This window comes from Lissotriton vulgaris, chromosome 2_1, assembly GCF_964263255.1.
Source record: "Lissotriton vulgaris chromosome 2_1, aLisVul1.2, whole genome shotgun sequence".
Lineage (NCBI taxonomy): Eukaryota > Metazoa > Chordata > Amphibia > Caudata > Salamandridae > Lissotriton > Lissotriton vulgaris.
This window is the reverse complement of record NC_141687.1, coordinates 409,637,017-409,651,763: the sequence shown is the minus strand read 5'-3', so window position 1 is coordinate 409,651,763 and position 14,747 is coordinate 409,637,017. Positions and strand designations below refer to the sequence as shown.

General features: G+C 46.7%; 1 pseudogene; it reads right to left on the bottom strand.

Annotated features, from left to right (window-relative positions):
* Nucleotides 1-2,349: 2,349 nt before the first annotated feature.
* On the bottom strand, nucleotides 2,350-3,495 carry LOC147730481 (uncharacterized; annotated as a pseudogene).
* Between the last annotated feature and the right edge of the window lie 11,252 nt (nucleotides 3,496-14,747).

Here is a 14,747-nt window from a genome sequence, read left to right as displayed (position 1 = left end):
CGTCATATTCCTCGCTGTTTCTTTCGCAACTTCATCTGCAAACGCATTTCCTTGACCCACATCGCCCACAACCTTTTTATGCGCACTACACTTCCCAATTGCAATCTGCTTTGGCAACGTAAGTGACTCAAGAAGTTCATTCACTAGTTGCCCATGCTGAATTTTTCATACCATGCGATGTCAAAAATCCTCTCTCTCTCCACAAGCGTCCAAAACTATGGGCAACACCAAACGCATATTGGCTATCAGTGTAAACATTCACTCGTTTTTCTTCTGACAACACACATGCTCTCGTCAATGCTATTAGTTCTGCTGCTTGAGCTGAATTCTGTGCAATACGTGCTGTTTCAACAACTGTATGTAAAGTTGTGACAGCATATGCTGCAGTCGTTTCTCCATTCGGAAGCTTAAAACATGAACCATCTACCCATAGGGTGCCATCAACATCCGAAAGAGGAATATCCTTTAAATCAACTCTAGCTTTTGTTTCTTCCTCTGTCCGAAGAAAACAATCATGCTGTTCCTGAACATCTGTCTCTACAGAAATCAGCAACAACGTAGCTGGATTCAACACATTGCATCTTTTGATGTATACATGGCTAGCCAAAAGCGTCAACTCTTACCCTGACAAACGAGCACTAGTAAGATGCTGTGTCTTGGTCCTATTCAATAAGGTATCCACTGCATGTGGGACCATCACAATCAATGTATTATCCAATACCAAACCAGCAGACTGTCGGATAGAAACAGCAGCGGCCGCTGTAGCTCTCAGACAACTCGGCAACGCTCTAGCTACCGGATCTAACGTCGATGAAAAATACGCACATGGACGCTGTTTTTCCCCGAATTGCTGTGTCAGAACTGACAACGCACAATCTTCTCTCTCGTGAACATACAATGTAAAAGGTTTACTGTAATCTGGAGTACCCAACACCGGAGCAGAACACAATGCGTCACGTAATTCAGAAAAACTTTTCTGACATTCATCAGACCAAGGGAGAGGATGCGGAGTATCTTTAAAAGTCAATGCCAATAAAGGCTTTGCTAGCAAAGAAAAATTGGGGATCCTTTGCCTACAATATGAAGTGATACCTAAAAATGCACGCACTTCTCTCTGCGTGGATGGCACACTCATTTGCGCAATCGCTTGAATTCGTTCTGGGGTAAATCGCCGTCCCTCCTTCGACAAGAGATGACCTAAGTAGGTCACTTCTTGGCGGCAATACTGTAACTTAGAAGGAGACACTTTATGGTGAAGGTCAGACAAATATCGTAACAAAGAAAGAGTAGCTTCTTTACAAATCTTTTCATCATCAGCAGCAATCAGTAAATCGTCAACATACTGAATAAGAGGTGCACCAGAAGGCAACACAAAATTATCAAGCTGAGTTTTCAACGCCTGACTATAGATTGAGGGACTTTCACAATAACCTTGAGGAGCTCTCTTAAACCGGAAGCTTCGGCCTCCTAAAGAGAAGCCAAAAATATCTCTGCTTTCCTCAGCAATCGGAATACTAAAGAAAGCATTCTTTAAATCAATAACCGAAAACCAGGCAGCTGACGCAGGAATCAAAGTCAATAAAGCAGTGATATCCGGAACAACAGGAATCTGTGGTACGACAATCTTGTTAACCTCTCGAACATCGATCACAAACCTGTACACAGGCGGCTGAGAAGCATCAGTACGCTTAAGGACAGGCAAAACAGGACTGTTACACATGTTACCTCTCGTTTCTTCAACCACACCTTCTCAACCAAATCATAGATGATCGCTAAAAGGGCTCTCTCGTCATCACTCGAGATCTTATATTGCGGAATACGAAGTGGCCTAGCATTCGACTTGAGAGTAACAACATAGGGTGGAATCTGCAAGAGACCAACATCATTGGGACCTGTGGCCCAGAGTGTATCAGGAAGAGAACGCAATTCCAGTGGAAGGCAATCTTTAGACAAATACATTGGAGAAATCACTTTCTTACCCACCGTAAGATGTACTCCCTCAGGAGAGCAATGCAATGTCGCATACAATCTTTTCAGCAAGTCCAAACCCAACAGATTCTCACCACAACCAGTCGTTAAAATAAGAGGAGCTTCCAATTCACAAGGACCGATAGAAAGAGACAAAGGACTGGAGACCGGATTACGAACTGGGGCGCCAGAAAATCCTACTGAAACATTGGTCAAGCCAGACAAAGGTGCGCCAGGAAGTTTAGAGTGCATAATAGAACTCTTTGCCGCACCAGTATCCAAAAGAAAAGGTTCTGCCACACCTAATGTAACCACTTTAACATAAGGTCCACTCTGGTTTACTGGAACTGACACTACTCCCTCTCTTTGCCCATGGCTGTCCTAGCAATCATTATAACCAGCACTCTCGCTCTCAACACAGTAATCATCAGCATAGTACTGAGCAGACTGAACAGTCGGAACATTCTGTCGGTCAAAACAATTCGCAGAATTCTGAGGGGGAAAGGAACGCTCATTCCGAGGAAACACACCAGGTCCCCTACCCCTAGGAGCTTGCTGAAAACCACCACGCCCTCTCTGATCAGATACACCATTCGCACGCTGTAGCAGAACCGGACAACTACGCTTAAAGTGACCTTCTTCTCTGCAATAAGCACACTGATTAGGGCCTGGCAAAAATCGCGGAGCAAAATACTCAGGCTTCTGTAACAATCTCTGAAACTGTGGGGGTTGCTGATACTGAGGCTGATTCGTACGAGGCGGATAAGCTTGCTGCAAAAGAACTTTCGTCTTTAATTCTTTAGTCTTCCTCTCTACTTTATCCTTCTCTACTTTATCCCTATTCTCATAATATTGCGCAGTAGCCAAGATCTGGGCCGACAAAGAAACAGCCCATGAACTCTCGGAATCCTTCAACTTATTAGAAAGTTCGGGAAGCAAATTAAAGACCATTTTGTCCACAAACAACCTTTGACCATCTTCAGTGCTCATATCCTGACCACTATGATCGATAAACATTTCTTCAAACCTAGTGAAGAAATCAGACACACTTTCATCTTTCTTTTGTTTGCATGCTGCTAACTTATCCCAATTCACTCATAAGGCAGGCATCATAGTTTTCATCAAATTAATAATTCTACCAGGTAATTCTGCAACCAAAGGTTCAGGTTTGGCACCTCCCACCTGCCGACCATCTGCAGCAACGATATTAGCCCACGTATCTCCTAATTCTTGCGCAGGATTCTCATGACGAATCTTCGCCCACAAAGGTTGAGGGACTACATTACCCATTAACATATCTATGTCAGCTAGATTCATAATACATGCTTCAACTGTCTGAGACAACTCTTTGTAATAACCAGCAGGATTTTTACGAGGGTCCGGTAAAGTCTGCTTAAGAGCCAAGACTTCTGCTCTTTTCCAAGGGACATGTACCCATACTCGCTGAAAATGAGCTGGCTCAGCTTGAATACCCTGATTAACATTAGCCTGAACTGCCTCTCTCCATACAGGGGAAACCTCTCTCATGGGATACTGCTTCACTTTCCTCCTAACAAAGGAATCAGGGTCGTACAATGTCTGAGGCGGTAGCCTAGACCTGAAGACAAGTATTGTCTCTACAGCATCTGTAACATCAGACTCCACTATCGTCCCTTGAGCAAAATCTGACTGGACATCAAGCACTTCCTGCGGAATCGGACCCAACTCATTATTTTCCCATTCCTGACGGAGAAAAGTACACATCATATCAAACACATACCTTTGCTTCGGTGGTTCCCATTGAAAGAAAACATCCATACTCGATTGTAAATTATACCTCGAAGCATTTAAAACCCATCTTCGAGCCAAAAGATCCAACACTGCCCGCTCTTCGGGACTAGGAAACTGACTACGACTCTGCCTACGTTCTAAAACAGGGGTCATATTCAATGACCCAAAGAGAGGAGACAAACGATTAGCAACAGTCTCAGTCATTCGTTTTCAAGCAGAAGGAGAAGTAGCCATAAGAACAGGAGAAAGAGTATTTTGAGGCAAAAGAGATGTAGGGACAAGAGGAACAGGAGTCGAAGATACAGAAGTAGAAGGCAAAGGAGTTTGAGGCAAAGCTGGTAGCAAAGTTGGCGACCCTAGAGGGGGTTACGCCGTAGGAGGGAGAACCATCTATGCAGCAACGGGTGGCTGAACAACAGCAGGAGGCTGAACAGCAAGAGGTGCAACAACCTAGGATAATGGAGGTGCAGTAGCACCCTGTACATAAGGAGGTGGTAATCTCAGTAAATGAGAGATCAAAGGATCTTTTTCAGGGTCTTCATTCACTTTTGAAAGGGAAGGCGGCAAGGCCGGATAACATTTATCGATAGCCATGCAACGCTGTCTATCTAAGACTTCACTCGCACGCTCTTCTCCATCTTCCTTAAACTGCATAGCAGCTTGTAGTACTGACATATTCTTATCTTTCCTATCTCTCTTTGCTTGCTTAATTTCTCGCTGTTTGGCTTCCTTTCGCCAAAGGCGGAAAGAGTCAAACATCGCCGGCCGGGCTTTCTTCTTAAATAGGGCAACTTCCAGATTATCTAAAATGTTTAATTCAAAGCTACCATGTTGGGGCCATCATACAACACCATCTTTCCTAGTATAGTGGATCCACATGTCATTATAAATAATGGGACCCACTCTGTGTTTTGAATAGAGCTCCAACCGGAGGTATCGGACACGAATCCTCCAATCGGGAATCCCTGTTGCAACCACAACCAAACCATTTCCCAAATTTGCTAAGACCAGGCATCTTATAGCTCACTAATCTAGCTTCAAACTTCAAGGGGTTATCAACTATCGATACACTCGCAAATATATACGAGCCCCTCGGCTTCAGCTATTGCAATATCTGAATCAAAACCAAGGACCAAAACGAAGATCGTGGGAGCGACCCACTTATACTTAACCAAGGTATCTGTCACGCCACCAGAAGACCGTCTATCGTCTCGCTCTACAAAGGATCAATCAAGGGTCAAAGAAAGGGCGACAGTCAGGGCAGCAGTCCTTCATAGCCGTTGAAAGTGGGAAGCCTCGCAGCAAAAGCCTTCGGACCACGACAACATACAGGGGTCGATGAAGTGGTTAGCCTTCCTCCAGAATTTTCTCACGTGGCTCCTCACGATCCTCGGGCTTGGACCGGTACCGCTGAAGTCGCCCCACAGCTGGGCGCCAACTGAAGAACCGGGTTTTTAGAACCCAGCGGCGCCAGGGACACGCCCAAAGTCTTCGGGTTCTCCTGTCTTGGCAAACCGAGACACAGAATACTTCTAGGTGGCGTCAGAGATCAAATTTATTAGCTGCAGCTAGTAACAGTAATCCCAGCAATACAACATGGTGTACAACTCAAGAAACTGTTCAATTTTGTAGAGCAAGACATCAGTATTTATACACAATATTCACATTACAAATGGACACCCACTGCAGCAAATTCTGACCAATAGAAGCACATTTCTATACATTATCACATTCCAAAAGGCTGACTTTACATTGTACCAACCCCACAAGTTAATTATTAGGATGTCCCAAATTCAATTTCCACAAGCCGGACAAACCCATAATTGAAAGCACAATGCATGTAACGAAGGAACATAAAAAGGAAACAAAGATAGATAACGAGCAAGATAAGGCATGTATAGAAAAGCTAAATGTTAACGATGTCCTGAACTTTGACTTGTAATCTCAGATAGCAATCAACCAAGGATATTGGCCTCGCAAAGGGTCAGTTTCAGATAAAGAGGTCAGTTCCTTACAATGCACCTTAGAGTCAAGAAAAGGCTTAGTTAATAAGTGCATGAACAACTTAGCCCATGCAACTTCGTTCGTCTAGTTACCTCCATAGGCCTACGTGATGGCAACACCAAAATGGCGTCTTTGGACAGCGTAAACAAAATGGAGTCGGGTTCAGAAATCACGGAACCTCAAGCTGAGCTGCTTCAGAGCACTGGAGGGCGAGGGGGAGTTGGCAGAAGATAAGCGGATGGCAGAAGAGAGAAAAGTAGACACGGCTCCTTCCCTCTCCAATACTAGCAAGCCCTCCAGACCCTGGCTTTTCGGTACTCTCTGCAAAACCACAACTAATTCAAATCATGCACACACATGCCCCAGCCTTGCACAAACCTGCATACACACACGTGATCCCATCCATGAACCCCCTATCTTCATATACCCACGTGACCAACTCATGAAACACTACCTGTATGCACCCATGTGTCCCAGCCTTGCACATTCTTGCATACATCCACGCGTCCCACCCGTGCACCTGCCTGCATACACCCGTGGGCAGCATCCGTGCACCTACCTGCATGTACCCACGCGTCCTACCCATGAACCCCTACCTGTGACCTCACCCCCAGGCCACCGCCTGTGGTTCCAATTTATGGCGTGTCCCCTGCCTACAGGGATCAGGAGACACACTGTGCGCCCCAGGCTTAGCTCCACCCTCACTCCCGAGAGGGAGAGGTATTACCTATGCAGGGCCTTATCAGTAACTAGGAAGTGCTTTTGAGGAAAAATGGAAGATGGCCAATCAACAAAAGCTGCCCAGGCACCAGTTGCAGGGGCACCCAGCCGCTCACTCCTCCTCCTCATCCACACGGTTTAATAATCCTACGACCTTCCTGTTACTGGGTCGAAAAAGTTGTTCAGAAGACAGCCATCCAATCGTTGGCCTCTCTGTATAGCGCATAGAGCAATTGGTCACTATTTCAGTTGCCATTTTGTGTAATGTTTGAGCTGGAGATACAAAGCTGTCAAAAGGCTGATAAGGCAAAATAAAATACAGTGTTTATAGATGAGTGGGTGCGTTGTGTGTTTGAGCAAATCATAAAACAGTAACTGACCAAAGCGACTAGGCTGTTCCTAGAAGAGGAAAGAAGGGAAAGATGAGGTCACAGGAAGGGCAGGGGTAGTGCTCAGTGGAGGGCTACCCTGGGTATCCAATTTGTTGGATTTAATGGCCTCACACACCCTTGCGAGTGTCATGCTTCATCATAGGCAATGCTCCTCGTTGGGCATGCGGTGCAATGCCCAACGGGCTCACCTCAAAGAGGGGCTCTTTGGCGGAGATCTTTTATCCAACTGCCTATGGGTGAAGTGAGGGTGAGGGGCCAGAAGGGAAGGGATAGTGTAGATAAGTGAGTTTAAAATGTGGCACAAGGTACCGGAGATCAATGTATTCTGGTGGTCCCCTGCCACAAGTAAAAACAGTGAGTAGCCTGTGATCAAAGGAAATTAGGATTCCACGTCACGATCCAGGACTACATTGTATATCGTGAGGTCAATATGTTTCTCGCCTTCGCTCACTGGCTGCAATTCTTCAGGACCTAGTTAGTTACATCTATCTCTAAAAAACATGACCTAGTAAAGTGTCAGTTAGTATTAACAGTTGTACTACCTGTATGGTACTGCTCTTGCCTAGGGGAGACAAAAGAAATCGTTACCATAGTTCAGTGACAACAAGTGCCCTTTTGTGACCGTGAACACGCAGTGTTGTTGTGGATAAGGTGACATACTTGCAGTGACATACTAGTGGTGATTGGTGACCAGTATGTATTGACTTATATCACACATAAACAAAAAACAGCATACATATATTTAAAAAATTTAAAAACAGCAGCAGTTTCTTCAGAGTCCCTGGTCAACATCCTATGGCTAGGGTAGCATGTTACTCACCTAATGGTCAAGGTGTATAGGTGTCAACAGTACCCGGTAGGTTTGACATCAAGGGGGGAACCATAGGGGTTTAAGGCTATGGAGGAAAACAAGCAACAGTGCAAGCTGAATGGTTTGTTTGTATTGAAAAAGTGCCTGCTGATGTGTTAATGAAGCATCCGGCGCTGAGTTGGAGAGAATATCATGGCCGTGTGGGGGGGGATAAATCTACCTTGTGAGCCTCGATATCAATGTGTGATGCTTGCTGTGAGATTGTTGAACCCAAAATTCAAATAGTCCCATGGTAAAGAGTAAACAGCGCATTGTTTCTTTAATGAGGAGGCACTGAATGTGAATGTGAGCAATGCCGGTCATGGAGTTTCATGTTAGTCAACCCTGGTAGTTGCTGCTAGATAGGAAGGTGAGAGGGAGAACGGACTGTGGTCGCTCCCCGTCTGTTGTTGACTTAAGAATTTATAGCGGCGTGTCATCGGTCATAAGCCGTTGGTGTGCCCTCGCAGTGCCAGTATCGCTTTGGGGGGTTAGCGTTTAGTGGCTGCCTGTACTTCAACCCTGGTAGTTGCAGCTAGATAGACAGGTGAGAGGGAGAAAGGATTGTGATCGCTCGCCGTCTGTTGTTGGCTTAAGGACTTGAAGTGGCGTGCCTACGGTCACAAGCAGTTGGCTCTCCCTCGCAGTGCATGTGTCGCGTTAGGGAGTTAGCGCTTTGTGACTCAGACTAGTGGGGAAAGGAGGTCGAAGGACGAACCTCGCCAGTGCAAGGAACAGCAACGTGCATGCAGCACGCCCTCGTGTTTATCGCTGGGTCTGTGTATAAATACGGGGAGAACCACTTACTTCTCACTGCCTCGGTCAGCGCCCGTCGTCCATACCCATCGTTACCGGGTAAGGGATAGTTCTGTATCATAGCGGGGTGGTCTTTTAAATGATTGTTGGGGGCGTGGTCAGTGCTTGAGGTAATCCCGCCCTGCATGTCACGTGGTATCGTCCGTAACCGTGGTGGCCATCTGGGAAGGGACCAATATTCAATGATATCAGTGTAATGCGTACAGAGGTTTACAGAGAAGACATTGGTTGCCGGTTAGCAAATGGGAACTATTGTGTGTTAATGCAATCTCATTATTCTGGAGGCTGTTTAACCACGTGTGTCACACGATTAATTACTTATTATTTGAGCCGGATAGAGCAGGAGACAGGGTTATGGGGGCAACCTGGTGTAGATATTGCAAACCATAAGCATACAGTTACAGTAGAGAGGTTTGTGGAAGGCAGTGGTTATAACGCACTCCACAGGATGTCCTCATTAAGTCCCCGCCTATCTGAGGATAACCGATATATCCACCTTTGTTCCTTTTGGAACAAGTTCTGTTTAGATTTGTTGCTTGGTGTCTCGAGAATGAGCCATCTCAATGAGTCAGCAGTATGGTTTTGGTCTACAAAGTGCCTGCACATCTTGGTATTCGTTTTTTTGCAACGAAAGTTGCTTTTATGTTCCGAAATGCGGATCTTGATAGGGCGGGTGGTCATGCCCACATATTGTAGATCGCATGGGCATCTGAGTAGATAAATGCAATTGGGGGTGTTACAGTTGGTGTAGCATCGGAGTTCCCACAGGAATGTCTCTGTTAATTGAATGGACTTGGTAATACTGGTGAAGGGACATACACTGCAGGAGCCACAAGGGTAGTGTCCCCTTACCGGTGGTAGTTGCCAGAGTGTTGTTTGTCTGTGGGTTTCAACTTGTTTAGGCCTGGTGTGGACTAGGATGTCCTTGATATTTTTTGACCTTTTAAAAGCAAACCTGGGGATCGCAAGGTTAAGGTTTCCTGTATTAAGGATCTGCCAATGTCTCTTTATGATTTTCTTGATTTCATTTGAGACTGGCGAGAAAGTTGTCACACAAGTCAAGAGATCATTGTCTTGGGAGGTTGGAGTATTGTATTCCAGGAGGGCCCCTCTGTGGTTATTCTGTGCCCGTTTTCGTGCCTTGTAGATTTCCCTGGTTAGATACCCTCTTTCTTTCAAGTTGCGGGATAGGATGGTGGACTCAGTTTTGTAATCTGTTAGGTTGGTGCAATTGCGTCTAGCCCGCAGGAATTGGCCAAAGGGAAGGTTCCGTCTCAAAGCCCTGGGGTGGTGACTAGTGAAGAGGAGTAGACTGTTCCAGTCCGTTGGCTTCCGATACATGGTGGTATCGATATTACCCCCCTCTAGTCTGATGGTGAGATCCAGGAACGCTATCCTGGATGTGGAGGCAGTAATGGTAAAGGTAAGGTAGTTGTTGAGGGTATTAAGCCAGTTGAAGAACTCTTGGTAAAGATCTTCAGTCCCTGTCCAGAGTATGAGGATGTCATCAATGAACCTCCTCCAGAGTTTGATGTTAGAGTGGTAGGGGTTAATTGGTCCATTGATATGTTTTTCCTCAAAGTCGGCCATGTAAAGGCAGGCCACCGAGGGGGCAAATGTGCTGCCCATTGAAGTTCCCTGGGTTTGATGGTAGTGTTGTCCTCTGAATTCAAAGAAATTCTCAGTAAGGGCAAGGTTCGCACACTCCATAATAAAGGAGGGTGGCGTGGGAGAGGTCCATTCCTCCATGTTGAGGATTCTCTCAATCACCCTGAGTGTGGCCCTCTGTGGGATGTTAGTTTAGAGGGCCTCCACGTCAAGGGTGATTAGAAAATCAATTTGGATGTCTTCTTGTAGGTTGTCAAGGAGACGAAGAACGTCCGTGGTGTCTTGGACATAGGAGGGGATTCTCTTCACTAGAGGTTGTAGGAAGTAGTCGCAAAATTGTGAAAGGGTCTCTAATACTGAGTCAATGCCCGATACAATTGGGCGTCCAGGTACTGGGGTGGTCCCCTTGTGAATTTTAGGAAGAGTGTAAAAATAGGGCACCCTAGTATCTTTTTTCACAAGGAACTCAGCCTCCTTTTTAGAGATCCACTCTTGAGATTCTGCAGACTCGACCATTCCTGTAATTGTAGTCTTGAGTCGTTCAGTGGGGTTGGATGGAATGGGGGTGTAGTAGCGCCTATCCCCTAGTTGTCTTAGACACTCTGTTTCATAATCTGTGGTGTCCATTATCACTGTCGCTCCACCCTTGTCGGCCTGTTTGATGGTGATGGTCCCATCGTTGGCCAAGGAGTTCAACATCTGCATTTCTGATTTGGAGAGATTGTGATGTCTCTGGACAGGTCTCAATGCTCCAATGTCCTTGAGCACAGCCTGCTCATATGTAAGGATTTCATTTGGAACCATCTCGCTGTGCGGAGTGAAAGTGGATGAATTGTGGAGGCCTGAGTCCGTGGGTGTCTCGAGTGGTCTTCCATCAAAGAAAGATCTCAATCTGATCTTCCTAAAGAATTTCTCGATTTCGCAATTTAGTTGGAAATTGTCTATTTTAGGAGTAGGGACAAATCCGAGCCCTTTTTGTAGGACTTTTTCTTCACAGTCTGTAAGCTGGCGTGACGAGAGATTCACTACCAGACTTACTTCCGTCCTGTCTTGCTCCTGGTTTCCATCCCTTGGGCCTGTGTGTCTTCCCACTGTACCCTCTTGTCTGGAGCGTTTCCTTGAATGCGCCCGCGCCCTCTGCCCCAACCTCTGTCTAAAAAAGGCTGCTGGTTTATGCCATGGGGGGCAAAATGAGGGGGGTATTGGGGTACAAAAGGTGTCATAAGATGTTGAAAATGTGGAAATTGCCACATTGGAGGCCCCTGGTAGGGGGGGTGTGGATAGAAGGGCTGCCCCCATCTGCCCCCTCTATTCCCCTTGCGGGGTCCTGGTTGGCACTCGTCCCCGCTCGAGTTGCTGTCACTATTGGATCCTCGTCTAGAGGAGGCACTTGAGTCAGAGAGATATCCTGTCCCTGGAGGAACGAAGTCGTCCTTAAGATAGGGGTAAACCTTCTCTTTGGAGAAGCGATCAATATCCTTCTGCAACTTAGCAACTTTTTGCTTCATTAGAAAGTCATTGTGTTCAGAAGTTTCTTTGTTAAGTTCTGCCAGCTTGGTCTTGAAACCGGGATTCTGCCCGGAGTTTTTGAGGGCGCTCTCTGCTGCCTGGATTTTACTGAGAAGTTCATCTGCCAGTCGTTTAGCAGTATTGACCAGAAGGATGAGAAGGTCATGGGTGCACTTCCACAAGATTAGCGACCATTCTATCTTGAATTGGCCGTCCTCCCAGAAGATCCTGGGGAAATTTTTAACGATCAGGCCATTTGGTGCTATTTTGGCCTTAAAGTACTCAGCCATGAGTGCTCCATGTAGAGTGATTCTAACCCACTCTCTCTTCATGTCAGAGAGTGATTTCCACCTGCGGAGTTGCTCCCTGCAGAGGTGTCTATATCGATGCCCAAGATGGACGGAAGTCTATGAATAGCTGCTGCGTCATTATCACCGAAGCTGAGTCCTTGTCCATCCATTGTGGGGCGGTAAGGATGCAACGATGAGATGAGGTGGGGGGTGAGAGTTAAGAAGAGAATAGAAGGGTTGAGGATACTGAAATGGAAAAAGAAGTATCCGCCCAGTTCTTGGTGTTGTAGCCAGGAACTAGAAAATGTGGGGGATAGAACGAATCTTACCCGCCTAGGAAGTTAATCCCCATGGTGGTTAGCCGTGCAGAGTATATGCCAACAGGAGGGGAGGTGGTGGATCAGGTTAAGATCCAAGGGCTCAGATTGCCATTCACGGAAAATTGAGAATGGGAGGTCCAGCCAAAGTCAGAGCCCCAAGGGACAGTAACTGACCAAAGCGACTAGGCTGTTCCTAAAAGAGGAAAGAAGGGAAAGATGAGGTCACAGGAAGGGCAGGGGTAATGCTCAGTGGAGGGCTACCCTGGGTATCCAATTTGTTGGATTTAATGGCCTCACACACCCTTGCGAGTGTCATGCTCCATCATAGGCAATGCTCCTAGTTGGGCAGGCGGTGCAATGCCCAACGGGCTCACCTCAAAGAGGGGCTCTTTGGCGGAGATCTTTTATCCAACTGCCTATGGGTGAAGTGAGGGTGAGGGGCCAGAAGGGAAGGGATAGTGTAGATAAGTGAGTTTAAAATGTGGCACAAGGTACCGGAGATCAATTTATTCTGGTGGTCCCCTGCCACAAGTAAAAACAGTGAGTAGCCTGTGATCGAAGGAAATTAGGATTCCACGTCACGATCCAGAACTACATTGTATATCGTGAGGTCAACATGTTTCTCGCCTTCGCACACTGGCTGCAATTCTTCAGCAGCTAGTTAGCTACATCTATCTCTAAAAAACATGACCTAGTAAAGTGTCAGTTAGTATTAACAGTTGTACTACCTGTATGGTACTGCTCTTGCCTAGGGGAGACAAAAGAGATCGTTACCATAGTTCAGTGACAACAAGTGCCCTATTGTGACCGTGAACACGCAGTGTTGTTGTGGATAAGGTGACATACTTGCAGTGACATACTAGTGGTGATTGGTGACCAGTATGTATTGACTTATATCACACATAAACAAAACACAGCATACATATATTAAAAAAAATTAAAAACAGTAGCAGTTTCTTCAGAGTCCCTGGTCAACATCCTATGGCTAGGGTAGCAAGTAGTAGTGAAGTAGTGTGGCTCACTGGTTAGAGGCGGCAGACCCGAGAGCAGAGGACGGCCCGGGACCAGGGTTCGATTCCCGGCGCGGCAGGTTTCTGGACCAGGGTCAGCGGACTCGATAATTCTCTCGCCTCGGTGCCCACTCTGATCAGCGATCACACTCGGCAACTCTGGGCATTAGCTTGCCTCATCTTCACTAACGGCCCCACCAGACCGCCGGGGATGCCTGGTCTCACCCTGGAGATACCCATTAAGGGACCATCTCTCAGGGAAGCCAGGAAGGGTTTCGCAGCGGTCGAAGCGCCTTGGGACCCTACGGGTAAGTAGTGCGCTATATAAATGCCAATACATTTACATTTACATTTACATTTAGCATGTTACTCATCTAATGGCCAAGGTGTATAGGTGTCAACAGTACCCGGTAGGTTTGACATCAAGGGGGGAACCATAGGGGTTTAAGGCTATGGAGGAAAACAAGCAACAGTACAAGCTGAATGGTTTGTTTGTATTGAAAAAGTGCCTGCTGATGTGTTAATGAAGCATCCGGCGCTGAGTTGGAGAGAATATCATGGCCGTGTGGGGGCGGGATAAATCTACCTCGTGAGCCTCGATATCAATGTGGGATGCTCGCTGTGAGATTGTTGAACCCAAAATTCAAATATTCCCATGGTAAAGAGTAAACAGCGCATTGTTCGTTTAATGAGGAGGCACTGAATGTGAATGTGAGCAATGCCGGTCATGGAGTTGCATGTTAGTCCACCCTGGTAGTTGCCGCTAGATAGGAAGGTGAGAGGGAGAAGGGGCTGTGGTCGCTCCCTGTCTGTTGTTGACTTAAGAATTTATAGCGGCGTGTCATCGGTCATAAGCCATTGGTGCGCCCTCGCAGTGCCAGTATCGAGTTGGGGGGTTAGCGTTTAGTGACTGCCTGTACGTCAACCCTGGTAGTTGCTGCTAGATAGACAGGTGAGAGGGAGAAAGGACTGTGATCGCTCGCCGTCTGTTGTTGGCTTAAGGACTTGAAGTGGCGTGCCTACGGTCACAAGCAGTTGGCGCTCCCTCACAGTGCCAGTGTCGCGTTAGGGAGTTAGAGCTTTGTGACTCAGACTAGTGGGGAAAGGAGGTCGAAGGACGAACCTCGCCAGTGCAAGGAACAGTGACGTGCATGCAGCACACCCTCGTGTTTATCGCTGGGTCTGTGTATAAATACGGGGAGAACCACTTACTTCTCACTGCCTCGGTCAGCGCCCGTCGTGCCTACCCATCGTTACCGGGTACCGGATAGTGCTGTATCATAGCGTGGTGGTCTGTTAAATGATTGTTGGGGGCGTGGTCAGTGCTTTAGGTAATCCCGCCCTGCGTGTCACGTGGTATCGGCTGCAACCTTGGTGGCCATCTTGGAAGGGACAAATATTCAATGATATTAGTGTAATGCGTACAGAGGTTTACAGAGAAGAGATTGGTTGCCGGTTAGCAAATGGGAACTATTGTGTGTTGATGCAAT